General features: G+C 37.3%; 1 long non-coding RNA gene across 2 annotated transcripts in view; it reads left to right on the top strand.

Annotated features, from left to right (window-relative positions):
* Nucleotides 1-17,744, top strand: part of LOC108352547 (uncharacterized) — a 209,642-nt gene extending 191,898 nt beyond the window's left edge. For both annotated transcript variants that reach the window (XR_010057042.1, XR_001840847.3), the window contains exon 5: nt 17,476-17,744. This is a non-coding gene — a long non-coding RNA (uncharacterized LOC108352547). The remainder of the gene's footprint in view (nt 1-17,475) is intronic.
* The last annotated feature ends 523 nt before the right edge of the window (nt 17,745-18,267 follow it).

An 18,267-nucleotide genomic window follows, 5' to 3' on the forward strand; every position in this document is an offset into this window, starting at 1 on the left:
CTCCTTGTGCCTTCTCTGTGCTACCCATGTCAAGGAACGTATTCTTTTCATATTTGACCATATTTTGTAATTTGCTATTTGGATGATTTATAGGCTAGTACTAGTTTTGTAGCTTCTGAAAGTTGTATTTTCAGTTTTGATATAACATAGGGAAAGAATTAAGCTGTGCTTCTTCTGGAACACTAGAATGACCAGCATGCTGGATAAACCAAGGATTGCAGTAGTGTTATACACAGGCTGACCATAACTAAAAATCTTTCTAATTAGACTTAAGACCTACTCAACAAAACAAAAACCATGCCTTGTACTGGGAAACTAGCCAACAATTCAAGGATAGGGAAGTCATGGAACTATAATAAGAATCCACAATTGCTGCTTTATTAAAATAACATATTCTATAACCATATTCTAAATATTTGTCTTCTAATCATAAATAAGCATATTCCTCACACTTTATCAAGAATATTTCTCTTTGTAACAGATAAAGTCCATTAAAAAAACAAAAATAAAAAAATACATGACTGATGAATTAGACAGTTGTGAAGTCCAGTGCCAATGGATAGATGTACAAAAACTTCCCATACCTAAGGCTTGAGAAACATTGTACAAGATGGCCCAAAACAGTTCTAAGAGCCAGAGGATCAGAGAGAGTGTGTCTTCTGGTAGTATCAGAAGCTATACACATAAATTTTCACCAACATGTCTGCTTAACCATGATCTGAACAAGAACAACAATAGACATGACAAACTGTATGGGCGAAATTTCAGGAGAGCCCTTACCTTTCACAAGCATCTACAGGCAGCTATAGAGTGTTAAGAGTAAAGAAATACTATTTTCCAGGGGAGAACACCCCAATTACTATCCAATACCAAATGACAGAACTGAAAACCTATGTCCAGGTAACATTACTCAGAATGAAGTGGCCATAATTATAATAAATAGACACATACACATGAATTTATGCTCGCCATAACTAATGAAAAAAAGAGGCCATGAATCTGAAAGAGAGCCAGGTGTTAGATACAGAGGCAGGAAAGAGAAGAGAGTATTCCAGAATACACCTTTACTCCTTTAAATCTGCCTTTAATTTTATGTGTTTGTTCAGAGCATTGAGAAAAATAACTTTATCAGAGGAAGGTGAGTAGTGCCTGATAGAGAAGTACATGAGATGCCATTCAGCTTTTACTTTGGCAAAGAATTTAACTACATATTTCCTGTCCTGAGAGCTTGAATAAGAATGACTGAAGAAGCAATGCCTAATTTGCTTAGCAGGAGGAATTTCAGGGCAAGATCATCATTCAGGCCCTATTCATATCTGAAGTGTAGGAGAGCAACAAGTGCGGAAAGGGGAGAAGAAAACCATGATGTCTGATGAGGAGGAGTGCACAAGCTAAACATTGCAACAACAACACAAAAAAAGACTATAAATGCTAAGAAACTGCAACTGCTAAAGAGAAATTTCATTTCACAAAGATAGTAGGAAAGGTGGCCTGAAGTCTAGACTCTACCTATAAAAGGTTCTATCTTGTGAAAAAAAGAAACACATTTTTGGTGGATTGGGATTGGTTATATGGGCTGTCACAGACGCTTTCTTTGTCCCTCTTCACCAACTTTGAGCCTGCAGTCATCGATACAACTGCAAAACTATCATCCTTGCCCTTTAAAATCAGTGGGAACATGGATCATGGACTTTCACATGGTTTCTGGGAACAGCACAGACCACAGCCATCCACAAGGTCTGCAGCATCAGCACGAAAAAAAAAAAGTGACAGCTTAGACAGAAAGCCAACTAAGAGAACATTTAGACATTGTGTTAAGGGTGCTGAGGTGTAGCTCTCCACAGTTGATGGCTTTGGGCTTGGGTGCACGTTGGGAAGGACACGATTTTCATTAAGGGATTGGCCACCATGAGTTTGACTAAGTTCCAATGCGTGCATGGGCAACAATAATTACACTATTTTTCCCTTAATTTTGGGAGGGACCTGGGGAAGTCAAAAGGGTACATGATGTGAAATTTCCAAATAATTAATAAAAAAATGTTATGTTCAAAAATTTCAGATTTATTTCAAAGGAGAAAGTCTGAACTCTTGTTTGAAAGCATGTGTAGTTAAATGAATTTATTGATGTCATTTTTTCAACATTTGCTCAATTCTTATATTTCAGTCTTGCTGCTGTATCTACTGTTGGGATCTTTGATATTACAACTTTAAGTTTTAGGCTCCTCAAAGTACTCTTTTGATAATAATGTTTACTGAATGGATGAATGTTTTGATAGCTGATTGCTTGTCTTCAGATTTCTCTGTTCACTCTAATACACCTATCAAGATATTATTGAAATTTATTGCCTTAAGGTGATACAATGCTCAAGTGAAAGAAAACCAGTATAATGTTATAAAAGCATAACTGAAGCTTGGATGGTCTTTAACATTTAGGTCATACACAAGGTAATTTTAAATTGCTGTGTAAACATTGCTACATAACTGGAACATTCCCTCTAGAGATAAGAGGATAGTTTAGAAATTTTGGTTATTTTCTGTATAGTATGCTGTTTGGTTTTGAATGTTTAAAATTAAAAGAAAATTAAAATAAAACATAGAAAGTAAAGACAATTAAAAGACACAGAAGTGGAACATAAGCCATAAGGTTAAGGAAAATTCTGAAACTTACAAGATGCAATCTGCCTTTCTTTATTCTTTTTATTAATTGATATTTTTATTTACATTTCTAATTTTATTCCCTTTCCCGGTTTCTGGGCCATAAGCCCCCTATCCCATCCCCTCGCCTTTCTTCTATAAGGGTGTTCCCCCTTTCCAACCACCCTCCCTTCCCGCCTCCCCACCCTGACATTCCCCTACACTGGGGTGGGGGGTCCACCCTTGGCAGGACCAAGGGCTTCTCCTCCCATTGGTGCCCAACAAGGCCATCCTCTGCTACATAAGGGGCTGGAGCCATGGGCATGTCCATGGGTACTGTTTGGGTAGTGGTTTAGTCTCTGGGAGCTCTGATTGATTGGTATTGTTCTTATGGGGTTGCAAGCCCTTTAAACTTCTTCAATCCTTTCTATAACTCCCAGTGGGGACCCTGCTGCTAGCATTCCCCTCATTTTTGTCATGCTCTGGCTGAGCCTCTCAGAAGACAGCTATATCAGGCTCCTGTCAGCATTCACTTTTTGGCTTCATCAATATTGTCTAGTTTTGGTGTTACATATACATACACACACACACACAAACACACACACACACATATATATATACACATATTTATGTATACATATATATATACATACATATATATATATGCTCCAAACTTTGTCTCCAGATCTCCTCTTATGAATATTTTTGCCTGCCCCCCCCTTTAAGAAGGACTGAAGCATCCAAATTTTGGTCATTCTTCTTGAACTCCATGGGTCCATGGACTGTGTCTTAGGTAATTCGAGCTTTGGGGCTAATATCCACTTATCAATGAGTGCATACCATGTGTGTTTTTCTGTGATTGGGTTACCTCACTCAGGATGATATTTTCTAGTTCCATCCATTTGCCTATGAATTTCATGAAGTCATTTTTTTGATAGCTGAGTAGTACTCCATTGTGTAGATGTACCACATTTTCTGTATCCATTCCTCTGTTGAAGAGCATCTGGGTTATCTCCAGCTTCTGGCTATTATAAATAAGGCTGCTATGAACATAGTGGAGCATGTGTTTTCGTTATATGTTGGGGGATCTTTTGGGTATATGCCCAGGAATGTTAGAGTTGGGTCTTCAGGTAGTGCAATGTCCAATTTTTTGAGAATCCTCCAGACTTATTTCCAGAGTGGTTGTACCAGTCTGCAATCCCACCAATAATGAAGGAGTGTTCCTCTTTCTTCACATCCTTGCCAGCATCTGTCAATGTACCTTATGTTCCTTAGGTTATATAGGTGTCAACAGTCACTACTATATCTAAGTGCAAACTCTAGGGATGATGTTTACAAGAGTTATCACTCATGCAGTGGTAGACTTGTGTGTGTGTGTGTGTGTGTGTGTGTGTGTGTGTGTGTGAGATATGGTTGTTTTCATTCAACTGCATCCCCGAAGTACCTTTTTACCAATACTCTATAAATAATGTCCACAAATATATTAGTTCACTAATATAGACTTGGGAAGAATTTTTTTTGATTTGTTATTGGTGTCTAGCTGATGTGAATAGAAAATTTTCATGTCTCAACAACAAAAAAAACATACAACATATATTGAGATTGACACATTGTAACATGCTTGACAGAAAAAATTACGAATATAACCTTTATATGTATTAGAAACATGTAATACATTCTAGCTCAAAGTTTGACTTTTTTTTTTTGGTTTCTGGAAACAGACATATAAGGGCCCTAACTTTTGCTAATAACTGTAGTTGAAAGAGTCAAAAGTATACAAACATATAAAGCAGTTGCTTTATGACTTTAATTCTACTCTCAGACCAAAACTAGGTAAATTAACACCAGCTACAAAAATGTACATAGAACTTTTAATTCCATAATAGCCTGACAACTTAAGAGGAAATGTTTATAGCTGTTTTCTGTATTTTTCATGTCAAAACACTTCTCAACTTAAATAATACATTTGTATTATGTACATATACATTTGAATATTATACACATGAATTTTATGCATATGATATATGACATTACACATATTCACCCCTTTAAAAGCCAGAGTTTTGACAGTCCTTGTACTTGATGTTGAAATCATTCACAGTGTTTTTATGTATTGTGTATAGAAATCTCTATTGTGATAGCTTTTTTTATTAAGTTGGTGGCATCTTACAATTCTTCTATTACAAAGTCAAATGATTTGCTATTGATTTCACTTTGAATGTGAAGTAATGATATTGTGTTGGCAGACTATGATGAACATAAATCCAAGTGTTGCCCTAGGGTTTATTCTCACACTAAACCATTTTCTCATGTAGCCAATATGAGATATTTTTGAAAATTAAATAATTTTGAAATATTCATGTTGTCTTCTTGTTCTCAGTAAGCAGAGAATTTTCAATGTGCTGTCTTTTTCTTTTTTCTTTTTCTTGGATATTTTATTTATGTATTTACATTTCCAAGGATATTCCTTTTTCCCTCTCTCCCAAGCTCCCTCCCCTTCCCCCCTCCCCTTACTTCTTTGAGGATGCTCTACCACCCACTCAGCACCCTGTCATTCCCCTACACTGGGGAAAGAAGCCTTCATAGGACCAAGGGCTTCTCCTCCTATTGATGCAGACAATGCCATCCTCTGCTACATATATGGCTGGAGCCATGGATCCCTCCATGTGTACTCTTTGGTTGACTGTTTTCTTGTTTAAAGCTAGAACTTACTATGTAAACCAAACTGACCTGAGTGATCCTCTGCCTTAGTCTCTCAAATGCTCATGATAAGAACCACCAAGCTCAGCAAACTGTTGATAATTATTCAAATTTTTAGTATTATTTCAAGGAAAATTACTTTATAACTTTCTTAGTCCAAGGACAACTTTTTTTAATGTGTCAGAAAGTCAAATTTAGATAGAATTTGAATACTGGAATATGAGTTTATACATGTATTAAAATATTTTATAAACTATATATAAATGTACATACATTTTAATTTGTCAACAATTAATTTCTGTATGTACAGGGTTTAGAAGAAAGAGTTACAGAAGTGAAAGATATCGAAAGATAAAGAACAAAAAATGGGCACATTAAAATCAACTGTAAAATCTGTGAAACTAACCTGAGGATTGGGCTTAACTGATTTATTCATAGCTACTTACTATTATGTTATGTTTTGCTCCTATGCATACTCTCAACATCTTTGTGTCTCTACAGTTTCAGACTGTTTTCAATATAATATTGAAAACTATCTTATGTATCACACTTCCTTAGGAGAGAACAATGATTTTATAAAAATATTATTTAGTATTATTCTTAAGAAAATAACTTGGAGGGATCTATTTTGATATGAAAAATGATATGTGTAAATAAAATGCTTTTTTTTCCAAAATGAAAATATCATTTCTTGTGTAAGGTCAGAAAAACTTAAAAATGATTAAGAAGCCTATATCAAGCAGTTTAAATGAATTTTACTTGATAGGAGACCAAATAATTTATAGTAATGGTTTAGTGATAAAAGTATCAGAGAGAAAAAAGAAAGGCATGCTATTACACTAAAACTATCACCATAAATCTTTTTGTCCTTAGCAACAATGTTTGAAAGTGTAGCTTATTTGGTAAATAGAAAATTAACTGCTTATATCAAAAAGGAATATCGAAAGAAACATATAGAAATGAAGGCAATTCTGGTTCTTTACCTCTTCCTATCAGATTCTCTTTAAATAATAGTTTCTTGATAAATCTCAGGAATGTTATGATTAAATAATATTTGCTGTTCTGTGTATGTGGATGATTCAATACTGTAAGACTTCCTCAGACATTTAAGCTTTACAGAATGATCTTGAAGCACTATAATATATAGCAAGAAACATGAAGAACATTTTAATCAAAGAACAGAGAAATAATTCTTCCTATCATCTCACTTATTCATGGATGAATTCTAAAGATCAAAATTAAAGGTTTTGGGGAGTTAGATATATATTTGTGTGAATTCTTCTTTATTGTTATTGTCATTGTATTTCTTTTTATTATGCTATAAATATCTTAGTTCTCAAACAGATGGAGGAAAGGATTCTCCTGAAATAAAGGGAGGAATAAAGCACATTTTGCATTCTGTGAAAATTTCCAAAAGGACTATTCGATGTAACATCCCATAACTTAGTAAGTATAAGTGATCTGGATTTCTGGTACTTAACTTGGCAGTGCTTCCTGAATTTCTTACCAGTATTTTAAGCCAAAGACTGTCTGCCTCTATGGATCCCCATAGACCTAACTTTGTCATCCATTGCAATGGGTCAAAGAAAAGAAAAGTGGTAAAAGACATCAGCAAATGCAGTCTTACAAGACAAAGGCTTCGTTTGGCTTACTAATAGTTAAAGCTTGAAGCTCCTTTTTATATCACACCTGTAGTGAATAATACATGACTTCTTGCTGTTGCTTATCTCGCTGACTCCATACACTTTTTCAGTCCTGAATTTCTTGCCTATGAAATGCTGCTCTTTAGAGTGGACTAGGAAGTGTAAAATCAGTTAGCATAACCAAGACATTTCCCTTCAGACATGACCACAAGACAACTTTATCCAAGCAATTTCTCACTGAGATTTTCAGGTGATTTTAAGTTATTTCAAATTAATAACTAAACTAACCAACACAAGTGGCAAAGGCAGCAGAAAAGAGATTTAGCCAAATGGTTATATAGGAAAGATGAGATTAAGGAACTTGATGATGCAAAATGTATTTTCAAAGAGCTCAAGACTTTGAGATTGTATAGAAACCAACAGGAAGATGTGGTTCACACAGACAGCTAAAAGAGAATGCGACTGTCAGGCCACTGGTCTAATTGGTCGATCATTTTCTCCCTTTTGATTCTACACAAAGTCTCCAAAGAATTTGTTATTGTAGGAATCATGAATAGGAATGTTAATACTCTCATGTAATAATTATTATATCTGTTCTTGATTGCATCCTAATCCCAAAGAGCCACTGTCTTCATTGCAAATATGAGAATCTGTAGGGTTATCTCTTATAAAATTTTTCTTGTTGCCTGTGTATAATTTTGATTCCTTGTCATAAACACATTAGAGAATCAGTCCTGTTATTCCTAGAATAAAAAGAAAGTACTGTGGAGAGTGACTTAGGAAAAAGCAAGTTAGTTAATAGGCAACATTTTATCCAGGGTCTCAAGGTCCCTTTCAATCTTCTAGAACAAAAACAGAGTGTGAATAACTTGAGTATTTTTCTAACAAAATTGCTGTTTCCAACATTTCATGTAGTAAGTGCATACCATTCTTAGTAGGATATTTTTAAATCAGGGTATTGACTTTATTGACTATTGTTTGTGTGTATAAGTAGTGCATATATATATATATATATATATATATATATATATATATATATATAAAATCTGTGTGCATATGTATGTGTATGATGTGTTTGAATGTAAGCCCAGCAAGAGAGTGGAGATCAAGGATAATTGAAGGCAAGTAATTTCAGGTGGCAGTCATTAGTATCTACCTTGTTTAAAGGAGGATCTCTCTATTGCACAGCATATCCAGGGTGACTATTCCACAAACTTCTGGAGATGCTGTTGTATCTGCCTCTCCAATTCTGCCATAGTATCACAGGAATTGCAGATATAGGTTACCCCGTTGGCCGTTTATAGGTTCTGGGCATTTGAATTTAGGTCTTCATACATGCATAGGAAGCACTTTACTAATTAACCATTTTCTAGACTATAACTATACACTTTTAAAACAATGATTTTAATGGGAAATACAATTAAATGTAGATTAAATTATGTGATAAGACAACAGACACTTCAGAATGCAGAGTCTCCACCTGAGATTATCTCAATGTCTGGAAAATATGGCAGTGCTTAAATCTGATTTAAATGGAAAACATTAATTCCCAAAAATCTAATACATGAAAAACAGCATTAAGTATAAAATTGTCATGAGTATACTAATCAAGAAATAAAAGCCAAAGGATTGAGAACTTTGAAGATTAGATGGAATTTTTTAGAGTATAAATCGTCACTTTGAACCTAGAAGACGACCTGGTATAAAAGCGACTTTTGTTCACCGGATGTACTTGTCATCCCCGAGGCTTACTGCTGAATAAGCTCATCCTTTCTAGTTCTTTCTGAACTCTGTCTGGTTGACTCAACATAGCTGCTTGGACTCATAATCCTTAACAATCTGCCTGATTCAAATTGGCTTCTCTCAATTTGAATTAACCCACTCAATTTTAATCTCCTGACTCCTTCTTATTCTCTGCTCTCGACTGCCCCTATAGATCTAAACTGCATGAACTGTACAAACTGAGCAGAACTCATGAATGAACTCACATGCTTTCAGCTGAACTTCATTGAACTGAACTGACTCAACTCTAATGCATTAAGCTCAACAGATTCCATTTCCGTTCTATCCCTCAATGTTTCTTTAAGTAGCCTCCTTCTTGTCTGTTCTCTTGAGAGTTGGACATATTCTATCTCTGACTCATTCAATCAAAATTTTCTCTGATTCATTTCTTTTCTTGCCCTTCAATTGTTTGTGATCAAAAGTAAGTCCTAAGTATAAATGTATATTCCAGCAAGATGGATAAAAGTTATGTGTGATACCTTCTTGGGATAAAATTCCTCTGCAATTTGGTCTTATCGAAGGACTCAATGCTTTATGTACACTTGTATAAATTTGAACACTCCTTTTGTCTGAGATTCTCCTTTGCGATGTATGAAGAAAAATCTCTTAATTTTTTGTCAGTCCAATTTTATTTGTCGTTTTATAGTTTAAGTTTTCATGGTCTTTGTGAAAATTTTCTATAACTAAAATTGTGTGAGGGAAGATATTTCTAATTGTTATATTATTTCATAACATATATGAGGTTGGATTGTGTTTACTATTTTTCATATTTTAGCTTTTGGTTTTAAGTGAAATGTATCATATAGTAAAAGTACATTTGAGAAATATATAGCCAATATAAAAGTGACAATTATAAGAAATCTCTACATCAAAAACTGTCTGGATAACTTATTTTTATGCCTAAATCTCTAATGAGCCTTCACTTAGCCTTAATATTAAAAAATCTTTCACTAACAATTTTTTCATTTCAGTTCATCCACAGTTTCTGTTATATTTTATGCTCTAAGCAAAGACAAAATATTAACTGTGTGCTTAAAGAATTCAACTTGAGAAATGACTGCTAAAAATCACAATTACATGGATTATGATCTTTTAGATGGCTACAGGTTCAGTAAAATTTACGAGTGATATAATGGGTCTGTTAAAATGTCTAACACGATCCCTGCCTGCAGCAGCTCTCTGCTCCCAAACCCCATGGGAGAGAGACCTCACCGCCTGGACAGGTGGGCACTCCTGAGGTTGCAGAGCGGAAGAGACCACCAACACTGCCCACCCATGCCCACATCCCTGGCCCAAGAGATAACTGTATATGGCCTCTGGGTTCCCGTAGAGGAGGACCCAGGAGTAGCAGGTCTGCTGCATCTGAGACACCACCAGAATCTGAAGGGGCCGACCTAATAAACAGTTCTCTGCACCGAAATCCCGTGGGAGGGAGAGCTAAACCATCAGAGAGGCAGACATGCCTGGGAAACCAGAAGAGACTGCACTCTGCACACATTACTGATTCCAGAGGAAAACACCAAAGGCCATCTGGAACCCTGGTGCACTGAAGCTCCCGGAAAGGGGGGCGCTGATCTTCCTGGTGGCTGCCGCTGCAGAGAGCCCGTGGGTAGCACCCCACGAGCGAACTTGAGCCTCGGGACCACAGGTAAGACCAACTTTTCTGCTGCAAGCCACCTGCCTGGTGAACTCAAGACACAGGCCCACAGGAACAGCTGAAGACCTGTAGATAGGAAAAACTACATGCCCAAAAGCAGAACACTCTGTCCCCCATAACTGGCTGAAAGAAAACAGGAAAACAGGTCTACAGTACTCCTGAAACACAGGCTTATAGGACAGTCTAGCCATTGTCAGAAATAGCAGAACAAAGTAACACTAGAGATAATCTGATGGTGAGAGGCAAGCGCAGGAACCCAAGCAACAGAAACCAAGATTACATGGCATCATTGGAGCCCAATTCTCCCACCAAAGCAAACACGGAATATCCAAACACACCAGAAAAGCAAGAGCTAGTTTCAAAATAATATTTGATCATGATGCTGGAGGACTTCAAGAAACACGTGAAGAACACCCTTAGAGAAACACAGGAAAATATAAATAAGCAAGTAGAAGCCTACAGAGAGGAATCACAAAAATCCCTGAAAGAATTACGGGAAAAGACAATCAAACAGTTGAAGGAATTAAAAATGGAAATAGAAGCAATGAAGAAAAAACACATGGAAACAACCCTGGATATAGAAAACCAAGAGAAGAGACAAGGAGCCACATATACGAGCTTCACCAACAGAATACAAGAGATGGAAGAAAGAATCTCAGGATAGAAGATTCCATAGAAATCAACGACTCAACTGTCAAAGATAATGTAAAGCAGAAAAAGCTACTGGACCAAAACATACAGGAAATCCAGGACTCAATGAGAAGATCAAACCTAAGGATAATAGGTATAGAAGAGAATGAAGACTCCCAACTCAAAGGACCAGTAAATATCTTCAACAAAATCAGAGAAGAAAAGTTTCCTAACCTAAAGAAAGAGATATCCATAAGCATACAAGAAGCCTACAGAACTCCAAATAGATTGGACCAGAAAAGAAACACCTCCCGTCACATAATAGTCAAAACACAAAACGCACAAAATAAAGAAAGAATATTAAAAGCAGTAAGGGGAAAAGGTCAAGTAACATATAAAGGCAGACCTATCAGAATCTCACCAGACTTTTCGCCAGAAACTATGAAAGCCAGAAGATGCTGGACAGATGTCATACAGACCCGAAGAGAACACAAATGCCAACCCAGGTTACTGTATCCTGCAAAACTCTCAATTAACATAGATGGAGAAACCAAGATATTCCATGACAAAACCAAATTTACACAATATCTTTCTACAAATCCAGCACTACAAAGGATAATAAAGGGTAAAGCCCAACATAAGGAGGCAAGCTATACCCTAGAAGAAGCAAGAAACTAATCGTCTTGGCAACAAAACAAAGAGACTGAAAGCACACAAACATAACCTCACATCTAAATATGAATATGACGGGAAGCAATAATCACTATTCCTTAATATCTCTCAATATCAATGGCCTCAACTCCCCAATAAAAAGACATAGATTAACAAACTGGATACGCAAGGAGGACCCTGCATTCTGCTGCCTACAGGAAACACACCTCAGAGACAAAGACAGACACTACCTCAGAGTGAAAGGCTGGAAAAAAACTTTCCAAGCAAATGGCCGGAAGAAGCAAGCTAGAGTAGCCATTCTAATATCAAATAAAATCAATTTTCAACTATAATTCATCAAAAAAGATAAGGAAGGACACTTCATATTCATCAAAGAAAAAATCCACCAAGATGAACTCTCAATCCTAAATATCTATGCCCCAAATACAAGGGCACCTATATACGTAAAAGAAACCTTACTAAAGCTCAAAACACACATTGCACCTCACACAATAATAGTAGGAGATTTCAACACCCCACTCTCATCAATGGACAGATCATGGAAACAGAAATTAAACAGAGATGTAGAGAGACTAAGAGAAGTCATGAGCCAAATGGACTTAACAGATATTTATGGAACATTCTATCCTAAAGCAAAAGGATATACCTTCTTCTCAGCTCCTCATGGTACGTTCTCCAAAATTGACCATATAATTGGTCAAAAAACGGGCCTCAACAGGTACAGAAAGATAGAAATAATCCCATGTGTGCTATCGGATCACCACGGCCTAAAGCTGGTCTTCAATAACAATAAGGGAAGAATGCCCACATATATGTGGAAATTGAACAATACTCTACTCAATCATAACCTTCTCAAGGAAGAAATAAAGAAAGAAATTAAAGACTTTTTAGAATTTAATGAAAATTAAGGTACAACATACCCAAACTTATGGGACACAATAAAAGCTGTGCTAAGAGGAAAGCTCATAGCTCTGAGTGCCTGCAGAAAGAAACAGGAAAGAGCATATGTCAGCAACTTGACAGCACACAGAAAAACTCTAGAACAAAAAGAAGCAAATACACCCAGGAGGAGTAGAAGGCAGGAAATAATCAAACTCAGAGCGGAAATCAACCAAGCAGAAACAAAAAGGACCATAGAAAGAGTCAACAGAACCAAAAGTTGGTTCTTTGAGAAAATCAACAAGATAAATAAACCCTTAGTCAGACTAAAGAGAGGACACAGAGAGTGCGTCCAAATTAACAAAATCAGAAATGAAAAGGGAGACATAACTACAGATTCAGAGGAAATTCAAAAAATCATCAGATCTTACTATAGAAGCCTATATTCAACAAAACTTGAAAATCTTCAGGAAATGGACAATTTCCTAGACAGATACCAGGTACCAAAGTTAAATCAGGAACAGATAAACCAGTTAAACAACCCCATAACTCCTAAGGAAATAGAAGCAGTCATTAAAGGTCTCCCAACCAAAAAGAGCCCACGTCCAGATGGGTTTAGTGCAGAATTCTATCAGACCTTCATAGAAGACCTCTTACCAATATTATCCGAACTATTCCACAAAATTGAAACAGATGGAGCCCTACCGAATTCCTTCTACGAAGCCACAATTACTCTTATACCTAAACCACACAAAGACACAACAAAGAAAGAGAACTTCAGACCAATTTCCCTTATGAATATCGATGCAAAAATACTCAATAAAATTCTGGCAAACCGAATCCAAGAGCACATCAAAACAATCATCCACCATGATCATGTAGGTTTCGTCCCAGGCATTCAGGGATTGTTAGTATATGGAAAACCATCAACGTGATCCATCATATAAACAAACTGAAAGAACAAAACCACATGATCATTTCATTAGATGCTGAGAAAGCATTTGACAAAATTCAACACCCCTTCATGATAAAAGTCCTGGAAAGAATAGGAATTCAAGGCCCATACCTAAACATAGTAAAAGCCATATACAGCAAACCAGTTGCTAACATTAACCTAAAAGGAGAGAAACTTGAAGCAATCCCACTAACATCAGGGACTAGACAAGGCTGCCCACTCTCTCCCTATTTATTCAGTATAGTTCTTGAAGTTCTAGCCAGAGCAATCAGACAACAAAAGGAGGTCAAGGGAATACAGATCAGAAAAGAAGAAGTCAAAATATCACTATTTGCAGATGATAAGATAGTATATTGAAGTGATCCCAAAAGTTCCACCAGAGAACTACTAAAGCTCATAAACAACTTCAGCCAAGTGGCTGGGTATAAAATTAACTCAAATAAATCAGTAGCCTTCCTGTACACAAAAGAGAAACAAGCAGAGAAAGAAATTAGGGAAATGACACCCTTCATAATAGACCCAAATAATATAAAGTACCTCGGTGTGACTTTAACCAAGCAAGTAAAAGATCTGTACAATAAGATCTTCAAGACTGTGAAGGCAGAAATTGAAGAAGATCTCAGAAGATGGAAAGATCTCCCATGCTCATGGATTAGCAGGATTAATATAGTAAAAGTGGCCATTTTACCAAAAGCGATCAACAGATTCAATCCAATCCCCATCAAAATACCAATCCATTTCTTCAAAGAGTTAGACAGAACAATTTGCCAATTCATCTGGAATAACAAAAAACCCAGGATAGCTAAAACTATCCTCAACAATAAAAGGACTTCAGGGGGAATCACTATCCCTGAACTCAAGCAGTATTACAGAGCAATAGTGATAAACACTGCATGGTATTGGTACAGAGACAGACAGATAGACCAATAGAACAGAATTGAAGACCCAGAAATGAACCGACACACCTATGGGCACTTGATTTTTGACAAAGAAGCCAAAACTATCAAACGGAAAAAAGATAACATTTTCAGCAAATGGTGCTGGGTCAACTGGAGGTCATCATGTAGAAGAATGCAGATCGATCCATGCTTATCACCCTGTACAAAGCTTAAGTCCAAGTGGATCAAGGACCTCCACATCAAACCAGATACACTCAAACTTATAGAAGAAAAACTAGGGCAGCATCTCGAACACATGGGCACTGGAAAAAATTTCCTGAACAAAACAGCAATGGCTTATGCTCTGAGATCAAGAATCGACAAATGGGATCTCATAAAACTGCAAAGCTTCTGTAAGGCAAAGGACACTGTGGTTAGGACAAAACGGCAACCAACAGATTGGGAAAAGATCTTTACCAATCCTACAACAGATAGAGGGCTTTTATCCAAAATATACAAAGAACTCAAGAAGTTAATCCGCAGGGAGACAAATAACCCAATTAAAAAATGGGGTTCAGAGCTAAACAAAGAATTGACAGCTGAGGAATGCCGAATGGCTGAGAAACACCTAAAGAAATGTTCAACATCTTTAGTCATAAGGGAGATGCAAATCAAAACCACCCTGAGATTTCACCTCACACCAGTGAGAATGGCTAAGATCAAAAACTCAGGGGACAGCAAATGCTGGCGAGGATGTGGAGAAAGAGGAACACTCCTCCATTGTTGGTGGGATTGCAGACTGGTACAACCATTCTGGAAATCAATCTCGCAGTTCCTCAGAAAATTGGACATTGAACTGCCTGAGGATCCTGCTATACCACTCTTGGGCATATACCCAAAAGATGCCCCAACATATAAAAAAGACACGTGCTCCACTATGTTCATCGCAGCCTTATTTATAATAGCCAGAAGCTGGAAAGAACCCAGATGCCCTTCAACAGAGGAATGGATACAAAAAACGTGGTACATCTACACAATGGAATATTACTCAGCTATCAAAAACAATGACTTTATGAAATTCGTAGGCAAATGTTTGGAACTGGAAAATATCTTCCTGAGTGAGCTAACCCAATCACAGAAAAACACACATGGTATGCACTCATTGATAAGTGGCTATTAGCCGAAATGCTTGAATTACCCTCGATGCCTAGAACAAATGAAACTCAAGACGGATGATCAAAATGTGAATGCTTCACTCCTTCTTTAAAAGGGGAATAAAAATACCCTTGACAGGGAATAGAGAGGAAAAGATTAAAACAGACACAGAAGGAACACCCATTCAGAGCCTGCCCCACATGTGGCCCATACATATACAGCCATCCAATTAGACAAGATGGATGAAGCAAAGAAGGGCAGGCTGACAGGAACCGGATTTAGATATTTCCTGAGAGACACAGCCAGAATACAGCAAATACAGAGGCAAATGCCAGCAGCAAACCACTGAACTGACAATAGGACCCCATTGAAGGAATCAGAAAAAGAACTGGAAGAGCTCGAAGGGGCTCGAGACCCCTTATGAACAACAATACCAAGCAACCAGAGCTTCCAGGTACTAAGCCACTACCTAAAGACTATACATGGACTGACCCTGGACTCTCACCTCATAGGAAGCAATGAATATCCTAGTAAGAGCACCAGTGGGATGGGAAGCCCTGGGTCCTGCTAAGACTGAACCCCCAGTGAACTAAATTGTTGGGGGGAGGGCGGCAATGGGGGGAGGATGGGGAGGGGAACACCCATAAAAAAGGGGAGGGGGAGGGATTAGGGGGATGTTTGCCCCGAAACCGGGAAAGGGAATAACACTCGAAATGTAAATAAGAAATACTCAAGTTAATAAAGAAAAAAAATGTCTAACACAATTGTTACTCTTATAATAAAAGCATGTTTAGCAGAGAGAACAATAAATTATATCCTGATCTGTACTGGCTAAAAATGATATGAACTTTGGTTTGACATTAAAATCTGTATTTTGAAATGAGTGTTAATTAATATGCAATCCTATGTTTATTGATATATAGAAGTTATAACTTTGTTTTATTGCTCACATCTAGCAATTTCTATCCAAGTGCTATACTGATGCATGAAGAAAGATGTTAGGATATATAGAAATTCATGTTTGATTCAATAAATCACACACACACACACACACACACACACACACACAAACACCAAAATAAAAAACAAAAACAACTATGTTGTTTCTACACCTGTGAAATGAGCCAGTTTAATCCAGATTAGATTTTATTAGATGCAGGTTATTGGTAAGCTACTCTTGGGCAAGTTCACTGAGCCCAGGAAAGTCACCATGGGGAGAGGACTCTGAAGGGAGAAAGAGACATACCAATGGCAGGCAAAGAGAGACAGGAGGAGAAGGAGGAAGAAGAGAAGAAAGGGGAGGAGAGGGAGAAGAGGAAGAGAGAGAGAGAGAGAGAGAGAGAGAGAGAGAGAGAGAGACAGAGACAGAGACAGAGACAGAGACAGAGACAGACAGAAACAGAGACAGAGACAGAGAGACAGAGACAGAGACAGGGACAGAGACAGGGACAGAGACAGAGAACAAAATGGCTCAGTGGCTCAATTATATTGGGAAGAGCTTCTGCAGGAAGGGTAGTCCAGCACATGGGCTTGAGATTCTAGTCTTGTGGAAAGGGTGTGACAGGTAGAGACTGAGGTTTACTAGGATAACCTGGAAGCCAGGTCTGCTTTGGCATGTAAAATAAGCACCTCAGCTGCTTGTCTAGGGTCTTAAATCAAATAACACTCTTTACTATTCTATTGAATGAATTAAATATTCTTGTGATCTTGTGTACACTGTGATTATCAATTTAGACTGTTTATTGTAATATAACAAAGATGAATGTGTGCATAGTTAAGGGATGAGTTAAAATGACTACTGTTTTTTATTTATCATTTTTAAATTGAAGAAAGATTTGTTTTAATACAATAGAGCCTGATTATGGTTTTCCTTTCATCAACTCCTTCTAGATTCACCTAGAATTCACCACTTCACCACCAACCCAGAAACACACCAAGCTGCCCTGAGAAGCCCATTATTTCAGGAGGATCTTCAGTTTTCTGTCACCTCTGTGCCCAGCATCATTCCACCTGCAACTCTTGAACCATACAGCCCAAGGTTACCCATTAGAGGGCTACCACACCAGAATTTGAAGGTTCACCTTCCCTTTAATACTAACTACAACAACATCGAGGGACCAAAACCATCCGGATGGCCAAAGGTCCTTAGAAGAACACAATCAACAAAAGCCAGGACAATATGACACCTCCAGAGGATAGCTACCCCACTATAGCTAGCCCTGGATATCCTAACGTACGTAACTGAAGCACAAGAAAAATGACCTTAAATCCAATCTCATAAAATGATAGAGGCCTTGAAAAAGGAAATAAAGAAATCACATAAAGACACAGGAAAATATAATAAAATAGGTAAAGGTCTTTTAAAAAATAAACAAATAAGTCTCCCAAAGATGAACAGGAAAATGCAATTAAAAAGTACACATGGAGCTACCTATGGCTCCAGCTGCAAATGTAGCAGAGGATGGCTTTGTCAGGCATCAATAGGAGGAGAGGCCCTTGGTCCTGTGAAGGCTAGATGCCCCAGTGAAGGGGAATGCCAGAGCAGGAAGGTGGGAGTAGGTGGGTGGGTGGGGATCACCCTTATATAAGCAGAGGAGAGAGGATGGGATTTGTTTGTGGAGGGAAAACCAGGAAAGGGAATAACATTCAAAAGGTAAATAATAAAATATCCAATAAAATTTG

Source organism: Rattus norvegicus, chromosome 13, assembly GCF_036323735.1.
Source record: "Rattus norvegicus strain BN/NHsdMcwi chromosome 13, GRCr8, whole genome shotgun sequence".
NCBI lineage: Eukaryota > Metazoa > Chordata > Mammalia > Rodentia > Muridae > Rattus > Rattus norvegicus.